Below are 14,963 nucleotides of genomic sequence, written 5' to 3' on the forward strand. Positions count from 1 at the left end.
CCTATTACTTTTTAGAATTTAAAAGAATGGAAGAATATGGTCTAGCAGTAAACAAAAGTATCAGGATTTTATAATTTTATTTAAATCTTAAACCTCTTAAAATGTACTGTTAAAATTGCCGTAATTAAAATTACAGTTCTGGAGAGCTAGTTCTTAGAAACATTGTTTTAAAGACAGTAGTTACAGATCCAGGACTTGCTTTAATTGTTTTTTAAATAAAATATGTTTGAGTATCTATCAAAAAAAAAAGAATTTAATTCAGCCCGTAGTTGCTGAGTAAAGACATTATAAGCCTTAGAGTTTCATTCATTCTTAGAGGATTATACTTTTCTAATTTTTTTATCATATTCCTTGAAAATCAGTGGGAAGGTATGGGAAAGAGAAGAGTGTGTTGTGTACATTTTTAAAAAGAAATTTCCTTATTTTTTATAGACACAACATACCACCTTATATTTTACTGTTACAATGCAATAATGGCAAAAGCAGTAGCTCTTGCTACTAATGTAAACTCATTCTCAGAAAAGCATTCTCACATGGACAGTGGTTAGAAAAAAGTACATGAATGTGCTACAAAAATAGAGCCACAAGACTTCTCACAAGTAAAAGAAATCCTCTGTAGAAGTCCACAGTTGACCAAGGTCCAGCCTCCTTAACAGTGAGCAACAGGGAATATGCTGCCAAGTCACTATCTTCAGTTCTGAGAGTGCATTTACATGCTTCCCCAATGGCACAAAATCTCATGACGATCCAATGAATCAACAGACACTTGGGAAATATTAATAAACAATTTTTATGAACTATTACAACAAAGAACTTCAGCAATAAGGAAAATGATGTTTATGATCTTTGAGTAAACATTTTTAGCCCAACAGTCTCTGCGACCAGATATTGAAAGAGAAAAAAAATCAAGCTTATAAAACACCATTTCTCTGTTATCAACTGGAATACACTAATAATAGGATAATGGAAATACATGTTCTTAAAGCATTTCCACAGGAAATGTCCATAATTATGACATTCTAAATCATTTAGCAATTTTATATGCTACATTAACTAAAACAAAGGTATTCCTTATTGCACATTTTTAAATTGGAAGGATACTCTAGCTTAAGTGGGGGATATTTAGGGAGAAAATATTTTGGCTCAAAATGTATACTGCGCCAAGGCAGCTTCATTCTGAAAACATAAACCATTTAAAATAAACTTTTATATTTTGAAGCCAATAATCCTTTAACTCTGACTAAGTGTCAGAGGTTAATTTTATGGGCCCTGTTTTTAAGGCCTGTGAACAGCCCTCACTACTCTTGAGAGTTAGGTGGAGTTTCATCTTTAAAGCCTGAAGGCATTAAGTCTTTTGCAGCAGGTGGTGGCCCATAGTCTTGGGGACCATGAGTTGGAGGTGGTAATGGGGCACCAGGAATGAAGTACTCTCTTGGGCCAAATGAGCCTAAAGGTCTAAATGGTGCTGGTGCAGGTCCTGGAAAAAAATCACAAGGGTCAAAAGGCAAATCCCATTTTCCAGGTGTAACACCTGGTGCATATTCTCTGAAGCCTATTGGTGGACGCATACCAGGACCTGGAAAATAAAAAGGAAGTTATGTAAATACCAGAAATTTCTGAACTAGGGTGATTTCAAGTATGTTAATATAGTCTTTAATTTCTCCCAAGCCTAGAACATCAGCTGGTGAACATCCTGACTTGCCAGATGAGGCAAACTGAGATGGAACAAGTTTAGGTTATAGCCTTTGACCAACCAGCCATGAAGCAACATATTAAGGATTTAACATGGCTCTACCTAGCTCCAAGCTTGTCTTTTTTCTTTCCCTACTATATAATTGCAGAATTATTTCTATCTCACAAGAGCTCCATTTATATTTGGAAGTATTACCATGACAAGATGATAGATTATGAAATAAGAACTTTACTACATCAAAGAAATTTTGATAAAAGGAAATCTCACTATCTATTACTGTATCCATTAAAAATTCATGAATTATTTCAGCATGGACTTTACACATGCCATCAGAATCAAAGTGCACGCATGCCCTCCTGGAAAAGGCCTTCCACAGCCACCTAATTAAACCAGGAACATTTATTAGGTCACTGTTAAATCCTCTTTAACACTTCCCTCTGACTTTTTTCAAGGTAAGGAGGGTTTGACTTTTCCTTTTCTATATTCTATAACCTACTGCTTATGCTTCCATTATGGGTGATTACAAACTTTATGTTATAGGATTTTCATATCTGTGACAAAATTTTAAGTTATGGCATGCATCTCATCCACCTTTCCATCTATTGCAGTGCATATCAACAGATTTTCAACAAACATCTGCAGAAGTAATATTTCTGGCTTTTCTATATATAGCCCCTTATCCTTGTCTATGAGAGATAGCTATTGCCTATCTCAGTATAAGATTATGTAGTGTCCCATATGTCCCAGAAAACTGGAGGAAAAGTTAAAATGTACTCAGCTTTATCCTTTCATTGTTAAGACCTGAGATAGCAACCAACTGTTTTAGCAAGCAATAGAAGTGGAAGATGAATGTGATTTATAAGTCAATCACTACTTTTCAGATCATCATACCAAATGGTGGAGGAATTGGCCGAGGCCCAAAAGGCCCACCGAGCTGAAGTGGCGGTCCATACCAAATGGGAGGTGGTGGAGGCCGTCCCATTGGGGGTCCCATAAAGGGTACCCCTGAGAAAGGAGGGGGCCCTTTCATAGCCATATGAACCTGCAATTTAAGATTTGAAAGCAGTTAAAAGTTTTAAAATTCCTATGTATTAAGACAAAGTACCAATACCTATAAAAGCTAAAACCCAAAACCTGTCCAGAGAACACCATCAGTGCAACAAAACTCTACCCACCCCTCCTGTGTATTCCCACTGACAGCTTACAGAAGTTGGAAGGATGCCACAAGAGGGAGCAGTTTGTTACTGATTATATCTGCACAGGAAAGGGAAAGGCAAGAGGACTGGCAGGGGTTATTAACAGAGGTGATTTCTGACCAGTATGTCATGCTGTATTCACTACAATCTATTTCAAAGGGAGTCCCCCCATCCCCATCACTTCCCTTTCATCACAATAGCTCATTACTTCCATATTAAGAATGAACAGAATAAAATGAAAAATCCATTCTCTACTCATGTAATAATAGCTACTATTCTACTATATCTTCAGTAAGTCTTTCATATATTATTCAACCTCTGAGATCTTTAAGTAGACTGTCTTGTTTTAAATAAGAGGGAACAAAAGCAAATGGGATATCATAATTTGTTGAAGGCCACACTGCATATTAAAGAACTCAATCCCAGGTTTGCATCCAAGCCATGTTTTCCCACCTCTATTCCTCTCTAACAATGGGTCTTTGCTCTCTTTTAAATCTTCTACTACAAAGGGGTTTGGGGTCTTATCTAAGCTGCCCTTAGATTTCTCCAGAGATGTATATTCCTGGAATATATATACACTGGAACTTGAGAAGTATTTTCCATCACAGTGCTATATACACAAATTAGGAAGACAAGCCTTTAATATTTACTTTCATTTACTGTACACCATTTGAGATATTGATTTATCATTTCCTATGAGTAGTGGGTTTGAAACTAAACAATTAGAAATTTATTTTATTATAGAGCTGCAGAAGACCTACCAGATATAATAGCAACACAGTTACAAGAGAATACACTTATGTGAACAAATGAGACCATTTCTTGGGACTGGCTCAAGAGGTCATTTCAGATGATCATTGTTTCACAGAAAATCTGATACCAATCTAATTCAAATCACTCAAAATAGGGTTTGCACAAATGGAGGAATTCTTAAATAACATTCTTCCAAACAAAAATAAAAATGATGAATTATATAATTTATAATGAATTTACTTTGCCTTAGAACATTCAACACAAAACACCATATAAAGTTAGAGTGATAACTTTTCACATTCTGTAGTTCATTATAGTTGTACACACTTAAGCAACATTCCCAAGTTAAAGAGAAAATTAAGCTCAATATTGCATGCAGTTTAAAGCAAACAAGATCAGTGTCATGCTCTGAATATCCTTCCCATAAATGCACAGAATAAAACCCAATTCAGTTCTCAACCTCTAAGTACTTACTCCAACTGGATGCTCAGTCAAAGAAGTAAGGGTGGAGACTGAGGGGGTCTCAGGTTCTTGGGGAACAGTTTGCTTTTTAAAAAACAAATGGGATAGTACAAATAGAACACAAAGAAGGATAAAGCAAAGAGCAAGTACTGTAGGAAAGCTACATGTTCCTGCATGACCACATGATTCACAGTAACTACAGAACTTACCTTGCCCTCATTCGTCACCTTAGCTGGAGAAGAACTTCTGGAGCTGCTGTTCATGTGAGCTGGACCACATCCTGAGTCTGTTAGAGATCAAAGAATGGATTCAGACTATTCTAACATGAAAAGAATAAAAATCCTCCATCCACAATTACAGATTCTTTGAAATTACTTGGTCCCTTTACCAGAGGCAACGGGTTTCCCAGATGCCTCAGAAGACCAGTACGAGGTAAAGGTCCATCCATTGACCTTGGGAAAGAAAGATCAGAGCCCTTGTATGTATTTTTCAGAAGAAATAAACCACTGGTGGACAGGTCAGTGTTCAACAATAACTAGAAAGCAACATGAAAAATGGGTTGCCCAGGGGTTGGTGTCATAGCTCAGTTGTAGAGTTTTTGCCTAGCATGTGTGAGGCACTGGGTTTGATTCTCAGCACACATTTAAAAAATAAATAAAGATATCATGTCCATCTACAATTAAAAATATTTTTTAAATGGGTTTCCCAATACGTAAATCACAATTTATGAAGAGACTTAAGTAAAATAAAGAACTGCCTTGGGTTGATAGAACAGGAGATTAATAAGTACTGGTCCTAAACTTTAAGCTATAGACTTAAAGTATGTGTAGGCTGGCTTTTCTTTAGTCTGTATAACCTGACTTCCAATCTTACCAAGACTACAGTCCTATTTAGAATTTGAAATAAGATTCAGTATTTCATGTTGGAAATATGTATGCTACATAAAGTTTAAGGCTACTTTTATAATATTTGGGAAAGGAACACCATAGAGATTTAATTTAAAGATAAAGGTTTACACTTCGCAGTGTAAAATTTAAAAGAAAAAAACAATACAGGGACCTCCAGGAAAAAAAAAAATGTTTTCTATACTAGAACAGATTTTCCAGAAAACATTCACTAAGATAAAGTAAGAAATTATCTTCTATATATTGTACAGGCCCAAATTCAATGTTTTCATTAGAATATTCAAAAGGGGGAAAAAAAAAACCTTGAAGCAGTTTACTATAAAGCAACATGTGAATGCTCACCAAATCCGTTTCTAGGCATATCTTTTTGATTAAGAGTAATAGAAGGAGGTCTCCCAGCTGGCTCTGCTGTCAGTGGAGGGGAACATTCTCCACCATTCATGGGGGATGGACCAAAAGAGCCATTATGGATCAGTGGACCTAAAGAAAACAATGCCGTGTTACTATTTTAAGGCAGCCTTCTCCCTGACACCAACCCTCACCTCCTGTTTTAGCAAATCATTCAGATTATTTCATAACCATTACACACAGAAATAAAAAGTAATTTACATACATTCTGCACCAAGAAATAAAATAGCTCCTTTTACAAAGTGCCCCCTACCTCTCTGAGGAGAATTTTGTAAATCTGGTCTTCCCAGCATAGGTTTTACAATCCCGGGTTCATCTTGATGCACTGCGATCTTTTGGGTCATTTCCAATAGTCTTGAATATTGAGAAAGAATGGACTGAATTATGAAACAGCAATCTATTCCTTCATAGATAATATCTAGCATAACCTTAAAACACTATAAAACATATAGGAAGATACCAAAATCACATACTTCTGTCTCAAATTAGCAACTTCCCTTTTCTCTTCAGCTATAGCTCTTTCTGCAGAATGAGCTTTGAGCTATTAAAGAGAAAATATTCAAATTCAGTTGTAGTAGGCTATGCACAAAATAAAGAAAAGGGGGAAAAAATCTTACCCAATTATCATGAGCTTTCTTCTCATGCATAGCAATCTGAAAAAGACAATACATTAAAAAATATGTTTTTAGGGACTCATTATAATAGCCTATAATTGTCTGTATTAGATATCAAGAAATTCTGCAACTACAGGACAGTATTAATTACTACCTGGTTTTTAAACGAGTGCTTGGTTTTCTGTAATGCTTCTTCCATCTCTTCAATTCTCCGCCTAAGAATTACAACAATTGAATAACATTTGAAACATTTCTGACCATTTTCCCTTTATTCCATCAGCTATACTTTTAAAGACTTTATCATACATAAGAAAAACATTTCTATAGTTATATGAATCCAGTGTGATCAAAACTAATACTACAGGCCAGGTGCAATGCCACATGCCAGTAATCCCAATGATTGGGAAGCTGAGGCAGGAGGATCACAAGTTCGAGGTCAGTCTCAGCAATTAAGTGGGAACCTATGCAACTGAGACCCTGTCTCAAAATAAAAAAAAAAAAAGGTCTAAGGATGTAGCTTAGTAGTAAAGCACCAAAAATAAATAAATAAATAAAATAAAATAAAGACCCAATACTAATAACTTCTTTATCATTTAATTGCTAGAGATTCTGAATGATAAATTATAATTTCCTTAACTGTTCATCAGTGTGTTCTCAAGTAATTCTGCTAGAAATATCTTCCTCCTTAAAACTTTTTTCTTTTTTTCAAATTATATCCATAAAAGATTTCCAAGGTCTATCAAATGCCACACTTTTGTGGGTCTTGATACATCACACAGCAAACTGATTTCTTAAAGAATTACTACAACATACAAAACCCCCAGAACTGTTTGCATTGACCAAGTTCCCTATGGTCTTGCCCATTGGGTATAAGTAAATTTTTGTTAACATTTTTCATTTGTAAAGTTGAAATTTATTTTTTCTCCTGTGTGAATTGAATGTATTCATATCCTCTCGTTATTTATACTTCCATGCTATTTTCTTCTATCTACATAATGTAAAAAAAGATTAAAAAAGAAAGCTAACACTAGTTTATTAGACATTGACACCCTCCTTTAGAAACTGAACTCACTTGTAATTTTTAACTTCCTGTACAGCGGAAACCACCTTTTCATCTGCAGCTGACAGCCGCTGCTCTTTTTCTAGTCTCTCATATTCTTCTTGGCTCACTTTCCTAAAATAAAGCCAGTTATCAAATCAAAAGTTTCTCTCTGTGAATATCACTTCCCACAATTCTATAAAATGCTTAGGCACATAAAATAGGAATTCAAACCTGCAATTTCGTAAATCAAACTCTGGCAAATCACTTACATTTTCTAATTTTTCCTCTTAATTCTCTATTTACCAGTAAATAAAATAAATGTGAAAACAACATGTGCCCCAAGGGCAAGTCTCCTGTGTGTAAGATAATAAAAACTCACTTTACTTTAATGTGGAAGATCAGGACTGATAAACCTAACATAATTAAACATATTAGGATAAAGCAAGGGATAATTCTTTTCTCATTTCTGCCATGGGTAGGACACTAAGTATATCTTTGTCATGGAGGAACTCTTTTCTCAATCCAAGACTGGTACCATAATAAAGATATAGTCACAAAGAAAAAATCTTCTAGAATATGTCTTTTAGCTATGCAATTAGCCACAGAACATTTTTCACACTTTAGATATATATTTCAAAAGAATTGCAATTAAGCAAAAAGACAAATCTGAGTTTTGATAATGTCTGTCAACCAGAAAAAGAAGCCAAACTGACCCACGATCAGAGTATTATCTACTGATAATTTTTAACTCTGATCATGAAACTCAAGATGTTCATCTACTGAGACAAAGGTAGCCAAATTTAATGATTTTAAAAATACTATTTTCTGCTATCCTTGTACTACTTTAGCCATAGTTCCAATTCAAAAGATAATTAACTTGAAACTTAATTTTCCATAAATCAGAAGAACTATAGTAAAAAAAGATTATTGATACCAAATAGAAAAAGGGGATTATATATTCTTATATAGCTTCTCATTTAATTCTTCAGCAAGTATTTTATGAGTGGCTATAATATACTAGTTACCTTGTAAGATGCTAAAGAATAAAAGAGCTCACTGTTTCAGGTATAAATGACGCCTAAAGGAATATAATAATTTTCCCCACTGGCTTAAGAAGGAATATGGAGAAAACTGAATCTTGAAGGACAGAGAGAATTTTGTTTCCAATTACCAAAGAGTTAGTCTGAGAGCACTAAGAACAATCAAGACATCTTTATAAGAATATAAAATTGTGTTTGAAAGGATACAAGCTAAAAAGGCAGTGAAGATATATGTATGTGGCCAAGATGCATTAGAAAAAGGAATCTCAGAATTACAAGTAAAGCTGGCACTTTAAGGTACTTTTCTCCTAGGTTTACCCACATATTGAAGATAACACAAAGATATAATGAGTCTGAACTAAGCCTTCATCAAATTCCTGGGCTTAGAGGAAAAAAGAAGTGTTTGGGGCTACAAATAAAGGGACCCTTAATAAAAGCCCTAGCCTTTGAGTTTAGATTAGAAAGTACTGCACACTTAAGTGATGAACAGGCAAAAAATCCAAAAGGAACAATACTGAAACATTGAAAAGACAAGTCATTTTTGAATTATCTTAATTGCTGACTAAGTTTGAAGTGACAATCTTACTCAAGTAACCTCAACACTTTTCTATAAGAAGATAACTTCATCTTAGTCCTCAAATTTCATGTATAATTATCACAACAATGTTAGCCAATCAAAACTGACCAGGCACTCCATAAGACAAAATTCTGTGAGAAAAAATCCCACAGAAAAGGAAGCCACCTAATGGGGTTAACCGCACATGTTTTAAAATCACTGTGCTTTATATAGTCAAAAAAGTAAAGTCAAGATTATGAATTTCAGGTCTGGGAATATAGTTTAGTTGGTAGAGTGCTGCCTTGCATGCACAAGGCTCTGAGTTCAAACCCCAGCACCACAAAAGAGGAAAAAAAAGATTATGAATTTTGTCAAAGGATTAGAAACTATAAAACCAAGAAATAGTTGGGTGTGGTGACCTACATATAGTCGAAGATACTTGGAGGCAGAGGAAGAATGATGAGATTAAAGATAGCTTGGAAAGCAGTAAGACACTAGTCCCTTATGAGAAAGAGCAAGGAGTCTGGGGAGGTAGCTCAATAGTAGAGCACATGGCTCAAGGTCCTGGGTTTGAGCTGTAGTACTGAAATAGGACTGGGGTTGTGGCTCAGTGGTGAAGCACGTGCCCCACATGTGTGGGGCACTGGGATCAGTCCTCAACACCACATAAAATAAATAAAATATTGTGTCGGGCTGGGGATGTGGCTCAAGCAGTAAGGCGCTCGTCTGGCATGTGTGCAGCCCGGGTTCAATCCTCAGCACCACATACAAACAAAGATGTTGTGTCTGCCAAAAACTAAAAAATAAATATTAAAATTATCTTTCTCTCTCTCTTAAAAAAATCCTATAAAAAATAAAATAAAATATTATGTCCATCTACAACTAAAATAATATTTTAAACCCTGAACTTTTTAAAATCCTAAACTCAATGAATGATTTTAACAACAGATTTGGGAAGTAAAATAAATCCTACCGCTTTTAAGACAGGTCAGAAGAAAATATCCAGAAGAAGTAAATCCAGAATGTAGGAGGCAGGGGAAATCAAATTCTAATATGCATTATTATAATCAGAAGAGAGAATGAGGTAAAATCAACATTTAGAAAAAGACTCGAAAATTCAAGAAATGTTTAATGGTCCCAAGCAACATAACTGCAAGAGGAAAAAGTGGGTGGGGTGGGGAAAACTACACCTAGGCACTTCCCAATACAACTGTTAAAAAAAGAGAGAAATGACTACAGGAACTAGGGGAGGGAGATAAGACCAAACAACAATGATAATGGACTCCTTAAAGAAAAAAAATTAAAACAGATGGTAATTAATTGGATATTTTCAAATTGCTAAAACTAAGTAACAGTCAAAATTCAGTAGCCAAAAGAAAGATCCTTTAAAAATGGAAACTGGTTTTAACTCTAATCATGAAGTTCATGTCAACCTAATACAGATTATAAAGGTAGCAATATTTAGTGGATAAAATACTATTCTCTGTTTATCCTTGTACTACTTTGATACACTAATCAAATCTATCATTAAAGGACAATGTTCAAATAGAATGAAAATAATTTCAAATAAGAAACCAACAGTGTAGAATGCAGAACTACAGAAACTTTAAATATGTGTATAAATTGAATGAATGTCTTGTGGAGTTCACAGTATATGAAGTACTAACATATGATGCCACAACAGTTATCTGATTCAGGAGCTACTTAAAGCCCATAAAAACAAGTAATAAACCTATTAATCTATGTCAGGTTTTTATTAAATCCAGAATATATACCAAGGCCTTTAAATTATGAGAAGATGAATAAAATTATAATTATAATTATATAATTATAATTCCATTATAATTTATGATTACATCAAGCTTATACAGGTGATGAGGAAAATAATTAAAAATATTTAAACTATTAAAAAAGATACAAGGAAGAAAAAAAGAACAGGTCATCAAATAGAAAGCAAATTCTTCATAAACCACAGGCACATATTGACATGGACAGACTTATATTTTAGAAAGTCCACTCAAGCGGCTATAGAGAAAATTACTAAGAATTTGAAATAAATTATATAAAAATATAAATAATTGAGAATGAAGACAGATGACCTAAGTTAGAAACAGAAAAGATGACACAGGCATGAACTAACATAGTACCTGGGAATGAGAAAAAAAGAGTACAAACCACAGATGATGACTGAATGAATTTTGGAGGAGTTGAAGAAAATAGTGCTACAATTTAACTGCATTACAAAGAAAATTAATTGCCATTTAGGTCATTCATATTACTAGTAGGGACAGAGAAAACAAGTGTTCTTTTGAAAAAAAAAAGTGATAAAATGAGAAATGTTTCTTTGAAACAGGCCAGGCATTTAGAACTGGCCTGAACAAAAATTTGAGATTCTAAAAAGGTCGCTTGGAGATCACAGAATTTTAGAAAAGTAAATGGAAAGGTTTCAATATTTAATGCATTAATTAGGCAACAGAAGTCAAAATACCTAAAAATAGTTAGGTCTATAAGAAGGTCTGTATTTGCTTTAACAAGATATATATATATATATATATATATATATATATATATATATATCTTGTTAATAAATCAGGTGCAAACAAATAAAATCTGACACAAAAAAAACTATTTTTAGAGAATTCAAGTATTTTTGTGGATTAAAAACTTCAAATGAACTTCCAAAAAAAAAAAAAACTAGCTCCACACTGAGAAGATTAATATATAAATATATACTACAAACAAGTACTTCTGTAATCGTAACTCCTAAAATCCTTGCCACAGTTCAATTTTTACTGTGAACATCTGAGATACTCAAGTCCAAAACTTGTACCATCAATAAGTAAATATTATTCCTTTTTGAAGTTTTTATTCTACTTAAACATGCCATTCCAAAACACTCAGTATTTTTAAAGGTCCAGAGTTAGAGATACAAGTTCAAAATATTAGAATTACATAACTGATCACAATGAAAGGAAATTAAAATAAATAGTGGGATCATAGAAAGGGTCTAGATCTTTGAGAGGTATTTCCACATCAGTGACTGTTAATACCAGTTTACCACTTCTTGCCTTCATATGAATTTGACAATTGATTATGATGTCCTCACAGCCTTAGTTTATGGTTCCAACTACCTCAGGACTCTTAAGACTGATGATGGAAAGAAAAATGCAACTTATAGGAAACAAAACACAAAGGAAAAAAGACAAATATCTACTAGATAAAATTATCTGTTAGTTCACACAATGATAACAATAACAAACAATGGAAATCTTACTCTTTTAGTGCCATCTCATTTTGCTGGTAGAGTTCATTTAAAATCTCCACTTTCTGCCTAAGAGTTTTGCATTCCTCTTCCAGTCCAACTTTAGAAGACCGTAGTGAATTGCAGTCACTTTCTAATTTCTTTATTTGGTCTGTAAAGGATAAAACAGCTTATCTCTATATGTGTACAAGGACTTAAGAACTTGTTTGAGGGAGTAGTGCCAAGAAAAGTAAGAAGCATGAAAGCAAGAAGCCATTCTTTATCTTTCCAATAAATTTTTAAGGCTTTCCAACATGGCAATTTCTTCTCAAGAAGAACCCACCTTCTAGATTACATTTTGTGGACATCGAGGCTCTTAGCTTAAGTTGTAAAAGTTTTAGATCCTCTTCAACTACTGATATTGTAGTTTTTGTCTAAAAATTGCAGAAAAGAGAGGTATTCTTAAAAGTGAGGCACAGGAAGAATTCACAGGTACTATGGGACTCTTACAAAGAACTATACCCGAGAGACATCCATCATCTGCTTAATTTGATCTTTGATCTTCTCATTCCGATCACCTAAAAAACAAAAGACTTTAGCTTTTTCTTTCCTTACTTTTAACTCTATATTCTCCTAACTTTCCTAAACTAAAGAATGATTGTGTTCAAACACTGGAAGAAAAAAATCAATTAAATAATTAAACTGATTAGACTAATGACTTTTAAGAGAATTGCAAGCTTAGATTTAAAAAAAAAAAAGAGAGGTGAATTTCAGACTGGGGTTGTGGCTCAGTGGTAGAGTGCTCACCTAGCATGTGTGAGGCACTGAGTTTGATCCTCAGCATAAAAATAAATAAAAGTACTGTGTCTGTCTTAAAAAAAAAAAGGTGAATTTCTAGTTTGCACAACTAAAATGTTATCTATGCTATTCTTGTAAGATAAAAGCTTTTCTTCTCTCTCAGATCTATCTTCACCTGGGCAATAAGTGTCTTGTTTAGAAAGATTCAATCCTCTATTTTCTCCCTGAATCTACTACCAGGTGTGGTTTGAAATACTTGCTATGTAAGCAATATCCAACTTGGGAGAAAACATCTGGAAATATTTTCCTCATCAGTAAACACTGTTACACTCCCTCTCTAGCTTTCTGATAGTCTCTAGCCTCTGTTCTCACAGCCTTAGTTTATGGTTCCAACTGCCTCCGGACTGACTGTGGACCTTAAAATCACAGAGCCATAGAGATGATGAGTATCAAAATCAAGTATCATCTGCATAAGTTAAGAAATAAATTTATCTTACTGTAGAATGTTCAATATTTAGAGGTATAGGATATGACTATTGTAGCTGCAGTGTACTTACTAGTTTTCAATAGGATAGAAAAAGTCAGTGTTCTTCACATGCCTATTGCTACATTATACCCCAACAACCCACCTCTGCCAATGCAACAGACATATCTATAGATCCAGTGATATGTGTCTACAACCCTGAAGCTTAAGAAAAAATTAAGCCAGCTGAAAAGTGGCATCTGTATACTTAATTAAAGACAGGAAAGCAAAAAAGGATTCAACCTCCCTGAGACTGATCTTACCTGCTAACTCTCCATTGGTTAATTCATCTGACTCATCTCGACTTTGATCCTCAGATTCAGATTCACATTGAAACCGATTCAACTGTGTAATGTGATTAGTCAAAGCCTAGAAAAGAAGCAAAAGGTTGGAAGACTCTCGATTTTAATTCAGAAGATTTCAGGATAATTCATGAGATGAAACATGTATTTGGAGTATAAACTTACATTAATAGTATCATCTTTTTGACTAAGAGTTACTTGTAAATCTTTCTGGGTCTTCTCAAATGATTTCATTTGTTCACTGAGCTCAGCGTGTGATGTACTCCAGTCTTTTACTTCCTGCTGCAACTGAAAAGTCAAAACACATGAATTCCTATGGGTTAGGGAGGGGTTTCTGCACTGGATATATCAGGACTACAAGACTTAGACAAAGAAATAGAGAGCCATACTCCTCGGTGGCCTGCCTCAATCCAGGGGGTTGAGACCTTGGTTAAGGAAGAGGGCAGAGTGGCCTCAAGTCTCACAGCTGCAGTAAGAACATCAGAGCTATCAGGAAGTTGACCCTGTTTATTGCATTCCCCAGAAAATTGCTGCCAATTCAAATAATTTATCTCCAGCAGGAATGGCTGGGCACATATGACTGTCTCCTAAATTTAGATTCCTTATCATGTAATCTTCCCTTGGCCAGTGAATCAGTAACTATTCAAAAGAGGATCATAAAATACTTAATTTTCTGGTTTAAAAAGTTTCTTTGAGGCTATTCAAGTTAATAACTGATTGACATTTGATAAGAAAAGCAATAATCCAAAAATCCAAAACAGATGGAGACCATATATATGCACTCAATTTGGGGAGCATTGTTTAAACTTTGCATATCTAGAAAAGGTCCTACATGAAAATTCCTTACCTCAGAAACAGATCCAAGAAATATACAAGATAATGATATTCACTTCTCTAGTTTACATTATGTATGACATCAAATTTTCTTTACCTGCTCTTTCTCCTTCTTAAGCATGGTATTTTCTTTCTGAAGCTGACAGCATTTCAACTTCACCTTCTCTTCACGAATCTTAGCTTCAGTAAGGAGAATTTGAACCTAATGAAAAACACTACAGTTAGTGAATTAATTCCAAAGAAGAAACAAAGTTATACTTTCCCAAACAAGACATCATATAGTTCTCATTTTTTGCACATTTTAGCACACCTCAAATTTTTGGTCCGCAACAAAACTAAGATGTAGTACTAATATCCGTTAGCAATAGTTGGCAGCTTTACCTCTGAAAGTTCAGAAGTATTTACTGAAATGACATCTTTAAGCTTCTCTACAGATTTCTTATTTTCCATTATCTGCCAGGTGAAAACAGAACACAAAATATGCATTAGGATTTCAGTAGAAATACTGATATATGTGTGTGTGTGTGTGTGTGTGTGTGTGTGTGTGTGTGTGTACACATACATATATATACTAAAAAAGATAAACACAACAAAAT

The 14,963-nt window shown here is 34.3% G+C and overlaps 1 pseudogene across 1 annotated transcript in view; it reads right to left on the reverse strand.

Moving 5' to 3' along the window:
* Positions 1-771: 771 nt before the first annotated feature.
* The window catches only part of LOC144373519 (transport and Golgi organization protein 1 homolog), a 51,306-nt pseudogene continuing 37,114 nt past the window's right edge, over positions 772-14,963 (reverse strand). The window contains exons 12-27 of the transcript XR_013433172.1: positions 14,749-14,820; positions 14,465-14,569; positions 13,699-13,821; positions 13,495-13,600; positions 12,433-12,488; positions 12,254-12,344; positions 11,944-12,082; positions 7,104-7,205; positions 6,186-6,246; positions 6,035-6,070; positions 5,891-5,958; positions 5,671-5,771; positions 5,352-5,489; positions 4,314-4,390; positions 2,585-2,735; positions 772-1,576 (exon numbers count right to left, since the gene is read on the reverse strand). The product of XR_013433172.1 is annotated as a transport and Golgi organization protein 1 homolog (transcript). The remainder of the gene's footprint in view (positions 1,577-2,584; positions 2,736-4,313; positions 4,391-5,351; positions 5,490-5,670; positions 5,772-5,890; positions 5,959-6,034; positions 6,071-6,185; positions 6,247-7,103; positions 7,206-11,943; positions 12,083-12,253; positions 12,345-12,432; positions 12,489-13,494; positions 13,601-13,698; positions 13,822-14,464; positions 14,570-14,748; positions 14,821-14,963) is intronic.

The sequence above is a fragment of the Ictidomys tridecemlineatus genome, unplaced genomic scaffold (assembly GCF_052094955.1).
Source record: "Ictidomys tridecemlineatus isolate mIctTri1 unplaced genomic scaffold, mIctTri1.hap1 Scaffold_42, whole genome shotgun sequence".
NCBI lineage: Eukaryota > Metazoa > Chordata > Mammalia > Rodentia > Sciuridae > Ictidomys > Ictidomys tridecemlineatus.